Raw genomic sequence first — 17480 nt, forward strand, 5'->3', positions numbered from 1 at the left:
TTTGTATTATTATAATTTTACATCTCTAGGAGGTAGATATTCTATAAAAATAAAGGGGCTGAGATTTAGAGAAATGTATAATTTGTATAATAAAATAGCCATTTTAAGTCTGTGTTTGATTTTTGGCAAACATATTCAGAGTAGCCACCATCCTAATCAGGATACAGATTTCATCACCCTAAAAGTTTCTTCTGCATTCCTTTGCAGTCTACCTCTACCCTGGCCCAAGTGATCACTGATGTGCTTGCTGTCATTATAGATTAGTTTTGCCTGTTCAAAAATTTAGAATCAAATACTGTATAATCTTTTTGTCAAATTATATTGTCTCAGAAATATAATTGAAATATTTCTCAATTTCTCATATGTTTCACTAATTCCAAATTTTATTGATCAGCATATGTTTTTATGTTTTGAACCTATTTACTTATTGATAGACCTTTGGGTGTCCAGGTTTTGATTATTATAAGCAAACTTGCTCTGAATATTTCTGTAGAAGTCTTTGTGGACACACTTTTCATTGTCTTAAGTAAATTCGTAGGAGTGAAATGACTGGACATAAGATAAACGTAAGTTTAACTTTTAAGAAGTTGCCAAACAAGCTTCCCAATGAGGTTGTACTATTTTTGCATTCCTATCAACAAAATATGAGAGTTCTAGTTGTACCTATAAAATTGGTTTCATTGATTTTATGTACTGTTTTGTATTTTATTGATTACCTTTTTATTTCTTACTAAATTCAGATCTTTGATTTTAGACCGTTTTTTCTAATATTTAAAATTAAAATTTTCATCTTCCATGGTGATTTAGCTTCCTTTATAAACTTTGATATCTTGTATTTTCATTTCCATTAGTTTAAATTATTTTTTAATTTCACCTGTGATTTTTTTTTTCTTAGACTGAATTACTACTTGGAAATGTGTTAGTTTCCAAATAAGATTTTCCAGATACATTTTTAGATCTTCTTTATTCTTATTGATTACCCTATTATTTGCTGAAAGGGATATTGGAAGTTCCAACCATAATTATGGATTTACCTAATTCAGTTCTTTTGGGTTTTACTTCATGCATTTTTTAAGAAGATTTTATTTTGAGAGTGAGAGAATGAACGAGGGGGAGGAACAGAGGGAGAAGGAGAAGCAGACTTCCTGCTGAGCAAGGAGCCCGATGCAGGGGTCGTTCCAGGACCCTGGGATCATGACCTGAGCCGAAGACAGAGGCTTAAATTACTGAGCCACCCAGGTGCCCAATTAGCTCCATTATCTCCCACATTTTGAAGCTCATTATTAGGTGCAGAGATGTTTAGGATTATTATGTCTTGCTGATGAATAGACACCTTTGTCTATAAAATGTGTCTATTTCTGATATTTCTTGCACTAAATCTACTTTAGTATTATGATAGCCTCTCTGGCTTTCTTTTGATGAGAGTTTGCATGGTAGACATATATTTCTTATAGTTAAGTCTGCTGACCATGAACTCTCAGTTTTGTTTATTTGGAATGTATCTTTTTAAATCTTCATTTGTAGAATTCTTGGCTGATTTTACTTTTATTTTTTCCACACAGCACTTTAAATATTTCATCCTACTGCCTTCTATTATTTCTGCTGAGAAGTTAGCCAATAACCTTATCATTGTTCCCTTTTAAATATTCATCACTTCTTGATGTTTTCAGTATTTTCATTTTTTCTTTGGCTTTTTAGCACTGTAACCAAGATGTCTCTAATTGTAGTTCTCTTTGTGTTTATCTTGGACTTTAGTTTCTTGGACCAGACTATTAGCAGCAGCAGCAGCAGCAGCAGCAGCAGCAGCAGCAGCAGCAGCAGTAGTAGTAGTAGTACAGTATCAGTTTGGGGAATTTTTGACCATTCAAATCTTTTCTCTGATCTTTTCTCTCATCTCCTTGGAGAATCTCATTACTTACATGCTGGAATGCTTGCTGTCCCAAAGATTTCTGATGCTTTGTTCATTTTTCTTCAGTCTTTTGTCTCTGCTCACTGGATTAGATAATTTCATTGATCTTTAAGTTCATAGATTCCTTGTTATGCAATTTCATATCTGATATCTTAATTTATTTTTCATCTTAATGTTTGTGCATTTTAATTCTAGAGTTTCATTTTGTTCTTTTATATAGCTTTACTTTTTCCATTGTAATTCCCTCTTACCTCCTTGTTACCATGTTTTCCTTTAGTACTTTGAATATATTTATAACAGTTACTTTGAAGTCTTTGCTAAATCCAACATCTGATCCTACTTGGTATCATACTTCTCTCCCTCCCGTACCCCATGTGTGGTAATCTGTGGCTGAATATATTTGATAATATATTTTAGCAGCTTCATGGATTGTTTTTTTTTTTTTTTTCCCGATTTTTTGTTTCTTTGTTTCATGGCTTACCTAGACTTATACTGTGTTGTCTATCTTCCTCATTGTGCAGCCTCATGTTTCTGCTCAGTTATTTTCATTTTAGCCTTGCATCATCTTTCTGTCTTCATAGTTTAGTGGCCAGTCATTTGGGCAGTTTGAACGCAGACATCTTAAAGTTGAGACTTGAAGTCAATTGAGCTACATGTGGTTTGAGGAACACATTCAACATTGCAATCAGTTCTCAGTATCCTTTGTTTTCACTTCCCCAGTTGAGCAATCAGTTGGATATGTGTCAGTCAAGATTGTATCTTAGCTGCTATATGGCTCTTTCATTTCCAGGATCTCTCAATTTAATAACTTGATTGGTCTCTCAATGGTCATGAACTGGAATTGTAACCTTGGGCGAGCAAATTTACTGATTTTCTCCATCCTTTACCGAACTTGCAAACTTGGGCTAGCAAAGCTATAGATTTTCCCCATCCTTTTTGAACTATGTCTGCCACTTTAATCCAGCAAAGCCTTAGGTTTTCCTCAGTTTACATCCAAAATTGAGTCCACTAACTCTGGCTGTAATCACCCTTGAACTTAAAAGGCCACAATTTTTTTTTTAAGGCCACAATTTTTACCAAGTGACAGGTGTGTTGTAGCAACACCAGATAGAGAAGGCCATAGAGTTGTTACCATTTTTATGTAAAGTTAAATATTATATATTTATTTTTTAAAAAAAATATTATATATATTTTTTTCATGGTAAAGACTGCTTTACTAGTGGCAGTATTAAGTCAATAAATATTGAATTTATCGATTACTGGTCCATCGAGAGCTGAATGAAACAGAACCAACTGCCTGCTGAGATGAACTGAAGTTAATCCTGCTTCTTGGGAAAAGAAGCCACAGCTACCTGATACGTGGCATATGCTGTTCCACCAACTGTAAGAATCATAGTGGTTCTATACAGGAGGGCATCAGCTACTCCACCCTTTAGATGCACTGGAATTCCATTATCCTCAGATAATTAATTTTATTTAATATTTAACTTTATATAAAATAAAGCAGTAAACATTTTTTCAGCAGTAAACATTTTTTAATTTGTCTAGTTCAGATCAGTTTTCAGCATCCAGATTGGTTGTTTCTGACAATTTTATCCACTTACTTTCAATACTTCTCTGCAGAGGGAGGTTTCCCAATTTCCCCTGTTTAACTTAGTATAAATGGCCTTTCACTGATAAATTTCTCCATTGCTTTTTGTAGATCTAAATTTCAATCTGATATAATTTTCTTTTAGTCTAAAATCTTTTTATTTTATTTTATTTTATTTTTTTAGCTTTTCTTGTAGGGTCGGTCTGCTGATGAGTTCTCTCAGGGTTTTGGTGGGTTTTTTTGGAGGGGAGGGGTTGATGGGGCCTAAAATGTCTTTATAATGCAGTTTTTCTTGAAAAGCATTTGTAATGGATATAGAATTATGGTTTAACAGGTGTTTTTCTGTCTGGGCTGTAAAGATACTGTTCTGTCTTTTGGTTTGTGGTGTTTCTGAACAGAGATCTACATCTACTAATTTACATCTACTAACCTTTTTCCCTGTGTGTTGTTTCTTTTATTTTACTTCCTATGACTACTTGTGAGATTTACAACTTCATTTTATAACTTTTCCAGCAGTTTGATTAAGATGTGTCAGGGTCATCTGGGTGGCCCAGTTAGTTAAACATATGACTCTTGACTTTGGCTCAGGTCATGATTTCAGGGCCATGGAATAGAGCCCTGTGTCGGACTCTGTGCTCATTACAGAGTCTGCTTGTCCCTCTCCCTCTGCTCTTCCTCTGCTTGCTCTCTCTCAAATAAATAAAATCTTTAAAATGTGTCTTGACAATATTTTTCTTAGTATTTTCCTGTTTATATTGCTTCACATTTGTTACGATTCTTGGATTTGTGGGTTTATGTATTTTATCAAGTTTGGAAGAATTTAGCTCTTTTCTTTAAATATTTTTCTTCCTAATCTTGATACTCTAGTTTTCTATCTCTGACTTCCTGATAGTATCCTATAGAATTTCTTTTTTTTCAGGCCTTTTCTCACTGTCCTTTCAGTTTGAATAGGTTCTGTTGCCTTCAAGTTCACTAATGTTTTGCACAGTTTAATCTGCTTTTAAGACCATGTAGTGAAGTTGTCATTTTAAATAATGAATTTCTCCACTCTGGAAGTTAAATTTCATTTGGTTTCTTTTTATATTTTACATTTCCATTGTGTTCATGATTTTTAAAAAATTTCTTAAATATATTAATAACCCTTTTGAAGTCTTTGATGATTTCATCATATCAGTCATTTCTAGATCTCTTTCTATTGACTGATACTTTTCCTGGTCATAGGTCATGTATCCTGCCTTTTTCTGCGTGTTAATTTTTATTGGACGCTGGCTATTTTGAATTTTACATTGTAATGTTACATTTTTGAATGTCTAAATTCTGTTGTCCTTAAAGGATTTTTTTTTTAAGATTTTATTTATTCATTTGAGAGAGTGAGAGCTCTAGTGGGCAGTGAGGCAGAGGGAGAGGGAGAAGCTGACTCCTCGCTGAGCAGGGAGCCTGACGCAGGACTCAATCCCAGGACCTGGAGATCATGACCTCAGCCTAAGACAGAAGTTTTAACTGACTGAGCCACCCAGGCACCTCTAAAGAGTTTTTTTTTTTTTTTTTAAGATTTTATTTATTAGAGTATGTAACATGAATGAATGTGGGGGAAGGGGAAGACTGAGAGTGGAGGGAGAGAGAGAGAATCCCAAGTAGAGCACAGAGCCACAGGTGGACCTTGGTCTCATGACCTTGAGGTCATGACCTGATCCAAAACCAGGAGCCTGACACTGAACCAACTGAACCACCCGAACCACCCAGGCGCCCCTAAACAGTTCTGAACTTTGTTTTAGCAGTGGTTACTTGAATAGCAGCTTGATCCCTTTTCCTCCTTGTTTTTCACCTTTTTTTAGAGTATTTTTTTTCCCTAGTTGAGCTTTACAACTGAGGCATGATTTTTTTTAAATTTTTTTTTAATTTTTATTTATTTATGATAGTCACAGAGAGAGAGAGAGAGATGCAGAGACATAGGCAGAGGGAGAAGCAGGCTCCATGCACCGGGAGCCTGATGTGGGATTCGATCCCGGGTCTCCAGGATCGCGCCCTGGGCCAAAGGCAAGCGCCAAACCACTGTGCCACCCAGGGATCCCATGAGGCATGATTTTTGAAGTGTTCTGCTAAATGTCCTGGAGATCATTAAGGTGTCTGTATCTTGGGTCACCCGAAATCAAATGTCTTCCAGCTCTGGATGAGCTCTGGTAATTTTTCAGCTTACAGTTTCCAGCAGATCTTTTCCCAGCAGTTTTTTGCTTGTGTGTTTTACTGTTGGTCTGGGTTTGTGGAGTCATACTCAATGCATATGTGGCTTAGTAATCAGCCAAAGATGCAAGGAAACCATTCTGCAGGATTTTGCATGCTTTTCTGTGTGACTCTTCCGGATTGCTGCTTTGCATATGCAGCCACCTCAGCTTCTGAATTCTGCTCTTTCCTCTAGCTTATCATTATTACAGTTGTCTGCCTGGATTTGCTTTTCATACCTGCAGGAAAGTGCTCAAACTCAGGGGTGATTTTAGTTTCCCTCATTGGTTTTTCTCTTATGCATCTCAGTCTTGCACTGCCTACTGTCCAGTGTCCATTATAGAGATGCTGTATATATTTTGTCTAGTTGTTTTCAATGGGAGGGCAAGTATAGGATCAGTTACTCCTTTATAATTGGTAGTGAAAGTCTTGAATTAAGGATTTTACTGAAAGTCCTGACGTCTGCATGTGGATCTTATACAGTTCTTTAAAAATCTATAATTTATGTATTTTTCCCCAGGGTATTGAGATACAACACTGTATCAGTTGTATGTTGTGCATGTTGTTATGATACACATAATTGCCAAAGGATTATCACCAGAGCCTTAGCTAACACCTCTATCACATCATAAAATTACCATTTCATTTTTATGGTGAGAACATAAGATCTCAGCAACTTTCAAGTATATAATACAGTATTATTAATTATCATCACCATGCTGTACATTAGATCCCCAGAAGTTACTCATCTTAAAACCTGAAGTTGTACTCTGACCAATATCTTCTCATTTCCCCACTTGATAACCATAATTTTGCTATCTGGTTCTATGAGCTTGGATTTTTAAAATTCCACATAAGTTATGTCATAAATTATGTATCTTTGTCTTTTTCACTAGCATAATGCCCTCAAGGCCCATCCATGTTGTCACGAATGGCAGTATTTCCTTCTCATGGCTGAATAATAATTCCAGTGAAAACAGTATACGTATATATATTTATACCACATTTTTATGCATTCATCTGTTGAGAGACACTTAGGTTACTTCCATGTCTTGGCTGTTCTGAATAATGCCACAGTGAACACGGGAGTGCATTTCCCATTTCCTTTCCTTTGAATATATACCCAAGTGAGATTGCTGGATCATATGGGTAGTTATCTTAATTTTTTGAGGAACCTTCATACTGTTTTCCATGGTGGCTGTACCAATTTACATTCCCACAAATAGTATGCAAAGGTTCTCCATATCCTTACCAGAATTATTTCTTGTCTTTTTGATAATAGCCATTCTAATAGGTATGAGATGATAGTTCATTATGGTTTGATTGGCATTTTCCTGATGAGTGGTGATACTGAGCATCTTTTCTTGTACCGGTTAGCTATCTGTATGTCTTCTCTAGAAAAATGTCTATTCAGATCTGCTTATTTTTTATTTGGATTGTGTTTTGCTTTTGAAATTATGTATTTTGGGTATTTGGATATATATTTTGGATATTGGATATTATCAGATTTATGGTCTGCAAATATTTTCTCTCATCCAGTAGATTGCCTTTTCATTGTATTGTTGATTTCCATGGCTGTGGAGAAGCTGTTTAGTTTGATATAGATCCACTTACTTGCTTTTGTTGCTTTTGCTTTTGTTATCAGACTCAAGATCTGTGTCAAGGAGCTTACTATCTATATTTTCTTCTAGGAGCTTTATGGTTTCTGGTCTTATGTTCAGATACTTAATCCATTTTGAGTTAATTTTTGTGTGTGGTATAAGATAGTGGTTGAATATGATTAGTTTTTCATGTGGCTGTCCAGTTTTCCCAACATCGTTTATTGAAGAGCCTGTCCTTTGTCTTCACTCTTTTGTCATAAATTAATCGACCATATACACATGGGTTTATTTCTGAGCTCTTTATTCTGTTCCATAGACCTATGTGTTTGTTTTTATGCCGATACCATATTGTTTTATTTACTATAACTTTGTGGGGTTTTAAAATTTTTTTTTTATTTTTTAAAAGATTTTATTTATTCATGAGAATACACAGATAGGAGAGAGAGAGGGGCAGAGACACAAGCAGGCTCCATGCAGGGAGCCCGACGTGGGACTCTATCCAGGGTCTCCAGGATCAGGCCCTGGGCCAAAGGCGGCACTAAACTGCTGAGCCACTCGGGCTGCCCTAAAGTTATAGTAATAACTTTGTAATATGGTTTGAAACCAGGGAGCACAATGCTTCTGGCTTTTCTTCTTAAGATTTCCTTAGCTATTTGTGGTTATTTTGTGGTTCCATAAAAATTTTAGTACTTTATTTCTGTGAAAAATGCCACTGGAATTTTGATACCAATTGCATTGAATCTGTATATTTCTTTGGGTAATATGGATGTTTTAACAGTATTCTTCAAATTCATAAGCACAAATTATCTTTTGTATTTATCTTCTTCAATTTCTTTCATTAATGTAGTTTTCTATATACAGGTCTTTAACCTCTTGGTTAAATTTATTCCTGCTTGTTCTTTTTGATATAAAGGGATTGTTTTCTTTATTTCTCTTTCTGGTAGTTTGTTATTAATGTATAGAAATGCAACATTTTTGTGTATTGATTTTTGTATCCTGAAACTTCCCTGAGTTAGTTTTAATACTTTTTTGATGGAGTCCCTAGGGTTTTCTATATATAATATCAGCTAATCTGTAAACAGTGACAGTTTTGTTTTTTCCAGTTTGGATGCTTTTTATGTCTTTTTCTTGCCTGATCGCTCTGGCTAGGATTTCTAATACTATGTTGAATAGAAATGGTAAAAGTGGATATCCTTCTCTTGTTTCTGGTCTTAGAGGAAAGGTTTTCAGCTTTTTACTATTGATTATGACATTAGCCCTGGGCTTGTCATATATGGCCCTTATGTTGAGATACTTTCTCTCTCTACCCATTTTGTTGAGAGTTTTTATCCTAAGTCAGTGTGGAATTTTTTCAGATGTTTTTTTCTGAATCTGTTGAGATGATCATATGATTTTTATCCTTTATTTTAGTAAATGTGATGTATCACATTGACTGGTTTGCAGATTTTGTACCATCCCTTCATCCCTAGAATAAATTGTACTTGATTATGATGTATGATCCTTTTAATGCACTTTAAATTTGTTTTGTTAATAATTTATTGAGGATTTTTACATCTATGCTCATTAGGGATATTGGCCTGTAATTTTCTCTTCTTGTGGTATCCTTGTCTGGTTTTGAAATCAGAGTAATGCTGGCCTCATAGAATGAATTTGGAAGAGTTTCCTCATCTTCATTTTTTTGGAAGAATTTGAGAATTATTGGTATTCATTCTTTGAATGTTTGATATAATTCAGTGAAGCCTTCTGGTCCTGAATTTTATTTGTTTGTTAAGAGTTTTTAATTACCAATTAAATCTCCTTACTACTAATTGGTCTGTTCAGAGTCTTCATTTCATCGTGATTCAATCTTGGTAGATTGTATGATTCTAGGAATTTGTCCATTTTTTATAGGTTGCCTAAATTCTTTATTGGGTTAATCACAGATCTGTTTGTCTTTAGGTTTTGTTACTAGAAGATGATTGTGATCCTTTGGTGGAATCATGTTACCTTGATTTTCTAAGTACTTTCAAGTTTTGCATTACTTTTCTCCCTTCTGAAGTAGCAGTCACCTCCTCTGGGCTACACTAACTGTTTTTGGGGGAGAGATACCTCCATCAGCCATGATATAGATTCTAAAGCTATCTCAGATCTCTTTTAGGTCCAACTGTTGCTTCTTGTCCCCCCAAATGGCGGAGTTCTTAAGCTTTAAGCTTTCTCTGCATCTTATAATGGAGTAGGCCAAATGCTGACAGTTTCTCTTTTGTTCCCCAAAGGTGGTGCTAAAGTTTACCTGCAGATTTGGCCAGCTTACTTGCATGTTCACTACTACTCTCTTCAAAGCTCACTCTAGCTGCTGCCCTTCGGAGCACAAACAGGTAGCTACAGTATATGGAGGTTTATACGTGAGATACAGAGTGCTAGGGGTTTCTGTGGACCATTTGGGGTGATCCACAAGTAAAATGTGCCCATAAGCTCACAGGCAGATGTTTGATGGAATCTGTGATGCAGTTAGGATCTGAGTCCCTTACTATCCTCCTGTAGTTATAGTTGCACCTCTCCTTGTCTCTTCCTGCCCCTCCACTCCAGTCATAAAGCTCCTGATTCTGTACTCTGATGAGGTAATAGAGAAAGGAGCTTTTTTGGCAGTATCAGGTACAGCTGGTGAAGTCACATGCTCACTCACACTCCTTTCCCACTGGGATAGATATCCTGAAGGAAGTCAAACTGTTACTGTTACCACTACAATGGCATTGAAACTCCTGTTTTTTTTTTTTTTTTTTTCTCCAGTGGAGTGCTGGAACTTCTTGGAAACTTGGATTTCCACAAAGATTCTCTCCTCTTTAAGTGATTCTCCTAAGTTAGTATTTTCCAGGGGACTGTTTGGGGAGACCTTGGAGCCAGTTTGCAGGTCACTGCAGGTTCAACAACTGGGACCAAGGACTATCTGTCAATCCATGCACAGGTGTGTGAGGCTCCTCTGCATCCCTTGACATATGCAGCTGAACCCCACAGCTTTCTCAAAGGCAGTTTTGCCATGGCTGCTGAAGTTTTGTTGTGGGTGAGTGACAACAGCAGAGGGATCTTATGCTGCAATGATGCTAGTATCACTCCTTTCATTTTATGTTTTTATAATATAAATTAAAATTTTGTTCCTAAGATTTGAAGTTGTACAACATACATCACAACAACAAAAAAGTCCTGCTGTGGTTTAAGTTCTGTTTTATATCAAGATATATTGAGCTGAGTAATAGGAATTTAAGTATTATTTCCAAATTATAGCACTCCAAATTGTAAAACACAGCTCTTAAAAATTAAAAAAAAGTCAACTCTTTGGCAGCAATTTTCCTTGTACCTAGTTTCAAGAAAAACATAATCGTTTCATATTTTTCAAATTGAACTAGATTTCACTAGCTATTTGCCCCAGTTTCTTTCCTGTTTATAATTCCTATGGAAATTTGGAACATTATCACAAGATGCTCTTTATCAGTTTGATTGTGATGTATAAGACTTAAATTACTTGCCACTCAGTAGCTTTGCAAAAATAGTGGTCCCTATAACCCTTAGCTAAAGTCTAAATTGCAGCCTAACACTAGGTATAAACACTGTATAGTACCTTTGTGGCTTGGTACCTTCTGTGCCTGTTGCAGCTCTTTTGATTAGCTGATAGCCTACTGAAGTTACCATTTCTTTAATATAGCAGCATAAGAAACCTGAGCAACTTCCTGAAAGAGCAGCTGTACAAAATAATTGCTAGTAGTAGGCATATAAAGAACTTCACATAGCCTTTCCAGAATAACACAAAGTACCTTTGTGTGAGGCACTGTGCTAGGTTATTCATAGGGATCCTCTCATTTAGGTCTCCTAACAGTCTCAGTGCTAGGTATTGTTATCCTGTTTTGCAAGTGAGGAAATGACTTAGGCAGCTGAGCACAGGTTCCAGTCTAATAAATTCAAAGCCACCAAGAAACATTCAATATTGTTTAATGAATTTACATTTCTCTAATCAAGTTTCCACAGTGCCTCTTTCAAAACTTACCCCCTTATCAGCCAGCTAACAAAACCAAATATGTATTCATCCTATACTAATATACGTTCATTTGTATGCATTGTATATATTCTATACACATTCAAATTTTTGGATATAAAATGAAGTTGCTTATCTCCTTTAAGCCTAATCTTCGTCAATTTTAGCCTGTCTTTAAAAAACCTGACAATGTCCTCTGTCCTTTCACTCTCTTGTATTTTCAGTCCTCTCAGAAGAAGATAACTAGCTTTGGTTTTGATTTTCCTAATATTGTAGTAAAATTTCCAATATACAGAAAACTGGAAAAAATTGACAGTAGTCATACCAATATTTTACAATGAAATTTAACTATATTTGCTTTATCATATATCTATCCCTCCACCCCTCTTATGGTTTTGCTGCATTTCAAAGCAAGTTATAGACATCAGTACATTTTCTCCCAAGCCTGTTAGCATGCATATATATATATATATATATATATATATATATATATATATATATATGTATATAATTAATAAGCTAGTTTAATAAAGGAAGAAAAATATATAACAGGCAAAAGCAAATAAAAGGATGGAAGAAAATTATTTGTATTATACAAAATGATTGTTTTCCTAGGAAAACTCTAAATAACAATTTCTTTAACAAATAAGTGAATTTAGTAAGATGACAAGACATAAAATTAATGTATAGAAATAAATTCATTTTTATTTAGTAGGAGTAAACTATTGGAAAATAAAGTTTAAATAATTGATTCAATTTATAATATATCAGAAAACCCCCAAATAATATGTAATAAGTTTAATAAACCATATGCAAGACCTATATATTGAAAATAAATTAAGAGAAATTAAAGAACACCATATAAATGGAGGATTTTGTCTTGGATTTGAAGACCCCAATATCAAGATGTCAATTATTTCTAAAGTGATCTATGGTTTATGTTCATATGTTACACTACAACCTTGTGAAACTTATAGTACAATATTATTTTTGCTTTAAAAACACTTCCAAGTACATTCAAAAAATTAAAAATGGGCTGCCTGGGCGGCTCAATCAGTTAAGCATCTGATTCTTGATTTCAGGTCATGATCTCAGGGTTGTGAGACCAAGTTCCACATTGGACATGGTGCTGGGCATGTTTCATGCTTAAGATTCTCTTTCTCTCTTTCTGCCTCTCCCCAACCCCCTCCCTTTCTAAAAAAAATAATAATAATAATAGGAAAAATAGATTAAACATTTACTATTTACCTTTTCTGAAACTTTATTTTTTTTCTTGTTATCCAGGATTCAGTCCATTTTGCTTTTCATTGAGCCTGAATAATTTTATGTAGCATTTACTGTAGGCAGATTCTCTTAGCATTTATTTTGTCTTAATCTTTTGAATGACATTTTCACTAGATGTGAAATTCTAGATTGACAGATTTTTCTATCACTATAAAGTTGTTGCTCTGCTATTTGATGATGATGATGATGATGATGATGCTTCTCTTACTAGCTTATCATTCAGTTCGGGAGGTCAGAAGTCCAAAATAGGTTTCACTGGGATAAAATCAAGGTGTTTGCAGGGCTGTGTTCCTTCTGGAGGTTCTAGGAGAGAAACAATTCCTTGCTTTTCCAGATTTTAGAGGTTTTTTGAATTGTTTGGCTCATGCCTTTTTCCTTCATCTTCAAAGCCAACAATTGTAGCTTTTCATCTTCAAATTTTTCTTTGCTTCCATCCTTACATTTTTTTCTCTCTGATCCTTACATTTTTTTCTGATTATCTCTCTGGGGTTATTGAGATATAACTGACATATAACATTGTTAGTGTAGAAAATGATGACTAGATACACATATATATTGCTAATTGATTACCACAATAAAATTTGTTAATACATCTATCACCTACTTTTTTTTTTTTTTTTTTTTGGTAGTAAGAACATTTAATATCTACTCTCTTGGCAACTTCCAAGTGTATGATACATTGTTAACTATAATCACCATACTGTATATTAGATCCCTAGCACTTACTAGGAGGTTTGTAACTGGAGGTTTGTAACTTTTGATCTTCATTATTTTTGTTAAGTCCTCGGTCATACATGTCCTTGTCCTCATATGTGGAATTTCAGTTTTCTTTGCCTGCTTTCAAGACTTTTCCTTTTAAAAATTTTTTATTATTTTTAATTGTGGTAAAATATACATAAAATTTTCCATCTTAACCATTTTTAACTATACAGTTTAGTGGTGGTAAGTACATTCCACATTGTTGCAACCATCACCACCATCCATCTCCGGAACTCTTTTCATGCAGGAAAACAGGAACTCTGTACCCACAACAACTCCCCATTCCCCGTTCTTAGCCTCTCGCATCTACCATTCTACTTCCTGTGTTTATGAATTTGACTACTTTAGGTGCTTGATGTAAGTAGAGTCAGACAGTATTTGTCTTTTTGTGACTGACTGCTGGGCGTAATGTACTCAAATATTTTCTTAACTTTGGATTTCAGCATTTAACTATGATATGCTTGATGTTGTTTTCTTTGTAATCATCTTGCTTACTTTTCATTGTATTTCTTAAATCTGTAAATTTATGTTTTGTACCAAATTTTGGATAATTTTCAGCCATTATTTTATGAAAAAGTTTTTTCCCACTCATTTTCTTAAACCTCTCCTATCAGGAATCCAATTACACATATGTTTGACTTGTTGCTGTTGTCTTACAGATCCCTGTGTCTTCATTTTTAAAAACATTATCATCTCTTTGTTTTTCAGATTGGATGATTTCTATAAAATCTTTCTTCAAGTTCTCCAGCTCCTTTGTCATTCATCTTCATTCTCCCATCAAGACCATCCAGTACATTTTTAAGACTACTGTATATTTTATTTTTTAAAATTAATTAATTAATTATTTTTATGATAGTCACACAGAGAGTGAGAGAGAGGCAGAGACATAGGCAGAGGGAGAAGCAGGCTCCATGCACCAGGAGCCTGACGTGGGACTCGATCCCGGGTCTCCAGGATCGTGCCCTGGGCCAAAGGCAGGTGCCAAACCACTGTGCCACCCAGGGATCTTGGCACTGTATATTTTAGTTCTAGAATTTCTGTTTGTTCTTATTAACAATGTGTATTTCACTACTGGTATTTTCTCTTTTTACTCATTATAAGCGTATTTTCCTTTATATTCTAGAGCTGGGTATATATGCACTCCATAGAGTTCCTTTTCTGTGAATTATGTGTATTTCACTACTAGTATTTTCTCTTTTTACTCATAAGCGTATTTTCCTTTATATCCTAGAGCTGGATATATTCATTCCATTGAGTTCCTATTCTGTGAATTTTGCAGTTTGGATCCTTAAGAGGCTGTTCTGTGTGGGCCTTCTTTTCTCTTGATAATAAGTTCTGTTTTCCTACTTCTTTGTATATTTAGTAATTCTGAATTGTACCAGAGGTTCTGAATGATTCAAGCATTAGTGAGAGTGTATAAACAGAATTGGAGCACAGGCTCTCTTGTTCTTTCTTTTCTGAGATTGTCTTTATACCCTAGTCTTCTAGTTCTTCAATCCAGTTAAACTAGGGTTTCTATTACATATTAGATCCCCATCTTAATGCAGACCAGGGCCTACTCTTAGTAAAAGCCCTAAAAAATGGGAAACTGCCAGTGCTTTACCCATATCCCAATTGTTGACTCCCTTCCAGTTTCTGCTTATTTTTCTTTGCCAGGCAACTGCTTTTTATATTTTGTTCAACATTTATCATTGTTATCTACTGAAAGGTTGATCTGATAGGAATAATCAGCCAATGAAAAGCAGAAATTCCTTCCCATTGTTTGTAAATATATTCAAGTGTCTCCTATTAAAAAAAAAAAAAAGGTACTTAATATACCCCATCTTTCAGACATTTTTACTACTCTTTACCAAAACAATGTTTTCTGTTCTGATTGCCACAATTTTCTCACTTGTCAACCCATTTCAACCTATTTTTCCCTCTCAAAACTTCAAAAACCCATTTAGTCTAAAAACAGGTATGTGTATGTATCTCCATCCAGCGAATTTCTGCTCTATATCCCATGAACTCTTTTTATTTTACGTCAGCAATATTGTTACTCTTTTTTGAACTCCTCTTTTTTTATGGCTTCCCTGAGACAAATGCTCCCTTGTATTTTTTGCCTATTTCTTGGCTGCAGTTTACAGGCTATTCTTACTGAACTATCAAATGTAGAATATGGCTTTATCTTTCACTCTTTTGCTCATAAAACTTCCGTGAGTGACCTTATCCAAGCTTAGGGCTTGAAACACCACTTCTTAGCCAATGATTTCATCTATACAAGCTCAGACTTTTTCTGAATTTCAGACTTCTACATCCAAACTTCTGCATCTACTTATTCACAAATACTTCGGAAACATCTCAACTTTAACACGTCCCAAATGAGGATGCCTGGATGGCTCAGCAGTTAAGCTCTGCTTTCAGCTCAGGGCGTGATACTGGAGTTCAGGAATCAAGTCCCACATCAGGCTCCCTGAGAAGAGTCTGCTTCTCTCTGTGAGTAAATAAATGAAGTCTTAAAAAAATAATAATAATAACATGGTCCCAAATGAAGCTTTTGATCTTCCCAGCTCCCAACTCGATCTTTTCCAGTATTCCTTTGCTCAGAGTCATGTTTTCTGATTGTTTTCCTTGTTCGGCAAGTGTTGGAATTTCCTTTAGTTCCATCCAATTTTCTTTATTCAGTGACCAGTTTAGTATCTGTGTCTGTGTTCCCTGAGACAACTCAGTTTGGGGTTTATAAATAATGCATCTGCTAATACTTCCCATGTTTAGGCATTTAATGTATTTCCTGATATAATCTTCACTAACTTTAGCTTATCAAAACAAACAAACAATTCTTCAGCTTTTCTGTTAAACCAACTACTCCTTTTAGCTTCTTGTTTGTATCAGGATACCACTTTTTTCCCAGGTACCTCATATAAAACTGTGGAATAAATTGACCTTTCCCTTTATTTTAAAACAGCCAGTTGTCAAGTTCCGGTCATTTTCTCTGATATGTGTTATTTTCATCCTTCTACACTTGCACCATTTGGTGTATGCAGTTGTACCTGCCACTAAGTTGAGGGTAACAGACCGTGTGGACTCATGGTTAGGCTAGTTGTGATGGCACAACAGATTTCTAGAAAGCATAGATATAATGTAAAACATAGTTATATGTTAAAAAATTATAATTCTTCATATTCAGCAATGTAAGTGATCTAACAATTTCTATGCAAGAAAGAGATACATATAAGTATAAATATTTAGATCCAGACCACTAAGTGGCAACTTCTATTCATTCATTAGTTCAGGAAAATATTTATTGAGCACCTTCTGTGTGCCATGGTATTTTCTTTAAGACAATGGGGATAAAGCAGGACAAATTAGATATGTCCCTTTGTGAAGTTTATATTATACTACAAAGAGATGAATAATAGATGATGGATAATATACTGTGTATCAGGTGTTCTGTGGATATGGGGGAGTGATTCGTTGTTTTACATAGGATGATCATGGACAAGCCTCTTTAATAAGGAAACTAAGCAAGGATAGGAGAATTCCAAGCAGAATAAACAGTGTATGCAAGATCCAATGCAGGAATGAATGTGCCGCTGGAGTGGGTAAGACATGTCAGAGACGTCTCTCTCTCTATGTGTCTCCCATGAATAAATAAAATCTTTAAAACAAAACAAAACAAAAAAACAGCTGGATCCTTGGAAAAATTAATAAAAATCCCTGATTTGCACTGTTTGCCAATTTCTCTGGTATAAATATTCCTGCCATGGCCAATTTCAAGCTACCAGTAGGAGATCAACTAGCTCTCTCTTTTTTTTTTAAGATTTTATTTATTTATGCATGACACACACACACACACACACACACACACACACACACACACACACACACAGAGAGAGAGAGAGAGGGAGAGAGAGTGAGAGAGAGGCAGAGACACAGGCAGAGAGAGAAGCAGACTCCATGCAGGAAGCCTGATGTGGGACTCGATCCCTGGTCTCCAGGATCAGGCCCTGGACTGAAGTCAGCGCTAAACCGCTGAGCCACCCGGGCTGCCCAGCTCTCAAAAATTCCTTAAAAATTAATAGATCTTGTGAGCTGGTATGTCTTCTCTGGTATACCAGTGGTGTAGTCTTATAA

General features: G+C 35.3%; 1 protein-coding gene across 1 annotated transcript in view; it reads left to right on the top strand.

The window, feature by feature from the left end:
* Window positions 1-16310, top strand: part of RFC3 (replication factor C subunit 3) — a 34589-nt gene extending 18279 nt beyond the window's left edge. Inside the window, exon 10 of the transcript XR_011994251.1 lies at window positions 15654-16310. The gene's annotated coding sequence lies outside the window, so the exon portion shown is untranslated. The remainder of the gene's footprint in view (window positions 1-15653) is intronic.
* Window positions 16311-17480: the final 1170 nt, after the last annotated feature.

The sequence above is a fragment of the Vulpes vulpes genome, chromosome 9, assembly GCF_048418805.1.
Source record: "Vulpes vulpes isolate BD-2025 chromosome 9, VulVul3, whole genome shotgun sequence".
Taxonomy (NCBI): Eukaryota; Metazoa; Chordata; class Mammalia; order Carnivora; family Canidae; genus Vulpes; species Vulpes vulpes.